At 35.7% G+C, this 6000-nt stretch overlaps 1 protein-coding gene across 1 annotated transcript in view; it reads left to right on the top strand.

The window, feature by feature from the left end:
- Positions 1 to 6000, top strand: part of SLC16A10 (solute carrier family 16 member 10) — a 165455-nt gene that overhangs the window by 145076 nt on the left and 14379 nt on the right. The gene's annotated exons all lie outside the window — the stretch shown is intronic.

Below are 6000 nucleotides of genomic sequence, written 5' to 3'. Positions count from 1 at the left end.
ATATATATATATATATATATATATATATATATATATATATATATATAAAACAAGTATCAAATTGCTTGTCACAGGAAGAAGAGAGGGAAGAGAAGAAGAGAATTTGGGTGAATGTTAAAAATTATTTTTACATGCAACTGGGAAAAATATTATTAAAAAAACCCCAAAGATCAGGGAGACTGAGAATGTTTGTAGGAAGATCCTGTAGATAGGAAGAGAAGGAAAAAAGAGCAGGAATAATATAGGGCAGGGAGAGGAAAGGAGACTAAATGAATACATACATACACACATACGTATGTATGTACATAAATACATAAATACAGACAGATTGTTAGGTACAATGAGATAGAAAAATTTATTTGACTTCAGGGAAGAAAACAGAAAGGGTAAAGGATGTTTGGTGAATAGCATTGATTGGAAGAGATTGAAACATTATGCAAATTTTCAGAAACTTAGGAAAAATATGGTCAACCAAGAAAAAAGCTTAAAACAATTTTCCCTTTCTCAAGAGAATTCTAAAAAAAATCCCTAAATTTCTAAATTTTCTTTCTTTAAAAAATTCCTTATAGTTTTGTCATCCTTTTTGGTGCTTCTGTGTACCTCACTACCTATTTTATCTTCTTTTCATATTCTGTTTTGGTAGCAGAACAAGGGAAAGTTGGAGGAGTCTAGCAGTGAGGTTGTACATGAGGACATGTAGGGGATAACAGTAATTGCTGCTTCTTCATCAAAACCAGTCAGATTCTCCCTGATTTGGTATTTTTTCTAGTCTCTGTAGTTGGCTTGATGAACAGGTCTCTCTTTTTACTTATCTTAAGTATACAGTCTTGTGGCTCCATCACCCCCAACCCTACTCCCTACTTTCCCATACTGGCACTTAATATATCAAATCAATAAACCTCTCTTCCTCCCCAAGATTTTAGTTCTCTTGAAGCCAATTCCTGAGCCAGTAGTAGTGGGAAAACTGGCTTAAAAACCCTTACTAGATTCTAACATCCCATATCTCTGTCCACATTTTGAGAAAGCTGCCTACTCTCAGTGCTTCCACTTTCATCATTCAATTGAAATTCTACTTTCCAAAGTTACCAATGACCAACCTAATGGTCATTTCTCAAGCCTCGTCATCCTTGACTTCTCTGTAGCATTTGGCACTACTCATCACCTTCTTCTCTGTTTTTTTTTTCAACACTGCTCTCTGCTGGTTCTCCCTCTATATATCAGAATACTTTTTCTTGGCTGGATCATCAGAACCACTAACTGTGTCCTGAAAGACTTTTTCCTCTGTACTTTATGCATTTAAAAACATGACATGTCCATTGGCTTCAACAGACTTCTAAAGGGGGCCAGGACACACAGAAAGATTGAGAACCCTAGTTCTAGAGAAGCTGAGTTACACTGAGAGCTCTCAAGCAGCCAGCAGCCTGACAAGTTATTTGTGATGACCCTTTTGCTTAGGTTAGGAAGGCCCAGCTCTATTATCCTGTGTCTTCTAGTGCTGAGCCATGGGCTCGGAGACTGGCAATCCTGTCAAAGTGAAGAAGCTTATAAGAATCAATAGCATCCACTGGGTACCAGTTTTCTGGAGCTGTTCACCTCATGAAATGTGTGTTCGTTGCTTGCTCTTAGCCAGGTAAAACATCTGCAATTCATTTTCTTCTTGAATCATAGTCAAGCCTCTAGGCAAGGTTTAAGTCTGACTTCCTTCCAAGAAGTGTCTGTTCCCTGTGATACAAGTGGAAAAGGCAATAATAAGAAATGCTTTTATTCTTGGCTCTAGAAACGGACTCCAAGGAGGTCATTTTCCCAGAACCTGAAACATTTTATGACTAGAGGTCTTGCCATTCATAGCTGTAGGAAACTGGAAACTAAGACAATCTTAATTCATCTTCCCAAGCTAGTCTATCTTCCCCACGATGTACCCCTGAAAAATATCTAACTATAGAATCTTCTAGTGCCTTCCTCTGGAATGCAGCAAATCAATATTGAAGTGATTAGTATTTTGCTTTATTGCTTGTTTTAAAAGACTTCTCAATATAGAAATAGCTTACAAAATCTTTGCATAAGACAACCTGTGCCAAAGTATATAGTTCTGTTTATTGCATATGGGCATAACTGTGCTCCAAGGAACTTGAATCTACCTTTTGGTTTATCTAGATTTTAGGCAGTGGTGTCAACAAGGAAAGACAAACAAATATGTCAACAAAGCAGCTAAGGATAAGATAGTTAGAAGCCAAGTCCCTTCCCCAGAAATGATAACTAAAGAAGTGAAAGTGTAAATATTTACATGGCATTCAGATTTTATCAGTTCATTATGGCATTCAACAGAAGGAGAAACAGTTTTCTTTCTTTCTTTTTAAAGATTTTGCTATGTATAAGAAGTAAAACATTTCCATATTAAGGTAAAATGGGGAAACTTAGTGGTGTGATTAAATAATCTAAAAGTATTTGACTTTTGATTTGGATCATATCACATGATTGACCCATCACAAGATTTCTTGAACAGAATCAAAATTTTTAGGTCTTCTGGATAAAAGCAGTTTTAACAGATAAAATCATGGGTATCTTTTTATATTTGTAGGTATAGTAAATTGAGAAGTTGAGAACCTTAGGGCCTATTATAGCTATGTGGGTTATGAAATAGCCCCTTATACCTTTTCACACATTCATAGTTTTTTACATTCACATGTTGACATAAGTTCTTTATCTAATTTTATTCTAATGTCCCATTTTACAGATGAGAGGACCAAGAGGAAATGTCTTCCTCAAATTCACATAATGAATTATTTCCAGACTAAAGGCTAGGAACCAGGACTCCTGATTTGTATCTTTTGTTTTCTTTCCATTACATCATACTCTCATCCCAGATGGGAATAAGTATTAGGAGGGAACTTTGGCTAAGAAATAGTGAGTATATTTCTTTTCTTAAAAAAAGAAGTTATGTACTTATGTAAGTTTACATCGAGCATCACTTTCAAATCTTTTTACAATAAAAAGTTTAAGAGAGTGATAACTTAAGCCATTTCCTCTAAATCCCCTTTTGGTCATTGGCTAAACATTCACATATAAGTAACAATATTGTTTAGTATTGGGGCAGCTAGGTGGAACAGTGGATAGAACACTGGAGTGCCAGTCCTGGAGTCAAGAGAACCCGAGTTCATATTTGGCCTCAGACACTTACTAGCTGTGTGACCCTGAGCAAGTCTCTTACACCTGTTTGTCTCAGTTCCTCATTTGTAAAATGAGCTGGAGAAAGAAATGGTAAATCACTCCAGTATCTTTACCAAGAAAACCCCAACTGAAAAATGATTGAATGGACTAGATTAATTTTTAATATCACTGTAGTCTATGTGTATATTTGTTCTTCTAATTCGACATTTGTTGATTTTGCATTTCCACATTTCTTTTCATCTCTCATTTGTCATTTTTAATGGTGCTACAGTAGCTTTACATGTATACTACAGTCTGTTTGCCCAATAATATAGCTACATCTGTATTTGTTTAGAGAGCAATTTGGTGGGTACAGTCAATAAAGAACTAGACCTGGAGTAAGGAAGAAATGAGTTCAAATCCAACCATAGACATTCACTACCGCGTTTCCCTGATAATAAGACCTATTCCGAAAATAAGCCCTCCCCTTACTGTGTAAGATTCCTCTAAAATAAGCCCTCCCCCGAAAATAAGCCCTATTGAGATTGCTACTGTAGTGAAGGTGATCCCCTGTGCTACATGCTACATTACGGTACCCTCTGTATGCACCGTCCCCCCCCCCCGGTGAAACGCACGCCCCTCTCCAAGCTGCATCCAATCAGAGCTGCAGCAGTGAGCGCATCATCCTGTTCTTTATTGAATTCATTATTGAAAAAAGGTACATTTTTTTGTTCACATTTACCTGTTTATTAAAATTGCTGTCAATGTTCATTAAAATAAGCCCTCCCCTGAAAATAAGCCCTCTGGTGTTTTTCTATCCAAAAAAATAATAAGACAGTGTCTTATTATCGGGGAAACACGGTAGCTATGTGATCCTGGTCAAGTCATTTAACCTCTGCCTGCCTCAGCTTCCTCAACTATAAAATGGGGTAATAATAGCACCTACCCCACAGGTTTTTGTGAGAATCAAATAGCTTATTCTCTTTGCCTTTTCCCTTCCATTTCTTTTAAATTACTTGGGGGCATATTTCTAATAATGGCATAATGGAGTCAAAAGGTATGATCAATTTTATGATGTTTCTTGCATATTATTAACTTGTTTTTGAGAAAGATATTACCAGTTTGCATTGTGGAAAATTTTTTTTTAAGCAGTTGGGGTTAAGTAACTTGCTCAAGGTTACACGGCCAGTTATTTCTGGGTGTGGTGCTAGGTATCAGAGCCCGGATTTAATCACAGGTCATCCCGACTCTGGGGCCGGTGCTCTTACTCACTGAGCCACCTGGCCTCCCCTAAGCAATTGGGGTTAAGTAACTTGTCCAAGGTTACACGGCCAGGTGTTTCTGGGTGGGTGCTAAGTGTCTGAGCCCGCATTCGATCCCAGGTTATCCCGACTCTGGGGCCGGTGCTCTTACTTGCTGTGCTACCTGGCCACCCTGTGGAAAAATTTTTTAAAATCTTTATTGGTATTTTTTATTACCTAAAATTTCTCCTGTATCTCTTCTATTCTTCCTTCCCAGAGAGGCATTTTTTATAATGACTTTTTTTTTCAAAAGTAAAAACAATCAGTAAAACTAATTGATACATCAAATAATATGAAAATATATACTATATTTCATGCCTATCAACCTCCCACCTCTACAAAGTAATGGGAGAGGTAGGGGAAGGTTTCTTCTTATATCTCTTCTTTCTGGCCATGCTTGTTTTCTGTAATTTTTGCAACATTTATCTAGGAATGTTTTGTGATTATTTCTTTTTTCATTTATATTGGCTCTAGAAACTGAAAGTAAAAAACATAGTTGTATATATTGTTTTCTTGTCTCTGACTTCACATCACTTCATAGAAGTCTTTCCATGTTTCTTTGTTTTCATCATATTTGTTGCTTCTGACAGCACAGTAATCTTCTGTTATACATTCTTGTGTCACAAATTGTTTAGCCATTCACCAGTCAATCCTCATCTACTTTGTGTCTCATTCTTTGCTACCACAAATAGTACTGCCATAAATATCTTAAGCATGGAGACTTTTTTAAAATCAGTGACCTTCTTATGGTATATGTCTAGTGGAATCTTTGGGTTAAAGAATATGTACATTTTAGTCACTTTATTAGTATAATTCTGAATTGCTTCCCAAAATGATTATACTGATTCACAGTTCCACCAACAATGCATTTGAATGCCCATCTTTCCATAGCCATTCCAACATTGAGTATTCCCATCTTTTTGTCATCTGACTTTCATTTTTCTTATTATTAGTGACTTGGAGCATTCTTTCATATAGTTAATAATCTACAGTTCTTCTGAGAACTCTTTGTTCATATTTTTTAATAACTTGTCTATTAGGTAATGATTTTTAGTCTTACTTCTTCCATCTGTTTCTACATCTTGGATAGCAAGCCTGGATCAACAACATTTAATACAGAGTTTATTTTCCCAATCAACAACTTCCCTCCTTATCCTGGACATACTAATTTTGTTTATGCAAAAACTTTTCAATTTGACATAGTCAGAATTATCTATTTTATTACAATTGCCTCTATTCCTTGTTTGGTTAAGAATGTATCTCCTATCTATAGCTATGAAATGTATATAATCTGCTCTTCAAAAATTTTTATGGCATGTTCTTTAATATTCAAATATCTTTTAAAAATGTATTACAAAATATATTGTAAGGTGTTGGTCTAAGCTAATTTCTGCTAGATTCCTTTCTAGTTTTCCTGGGTTTATCAAACTGTGTTACTGAATTACATTATTTCTGATTGTCCCTTATCTAGTCTCTTCCATTCATCTACTCTGTTTTTTAACCAATACAAAATTGTTTTGATGACTACTACTTGTAATATAGTTTGAAGACT

This window comes from Petaurus breviceps, unplaced genomic scaffold, assembly GCF_028583685.1.
Source record: "Petaurus breviceps papuanus isolate PSGF00001 unplaced genomic scaffold, PetGlider_PUasm1.0 90977, whole genome shotgun sequence".
In the NCBI taxonomy this organism is placed as follows: Eukaryota; Metazoa; Chordata; class Mammalia; order Diprotodontia; family Petauridae; genus Petaurus; species Petaurus breviceps.
Note: the sequence above shows the minus strand (reverse complement) of the source record. Positions and strands in the feature narration are given on the sequence as shown.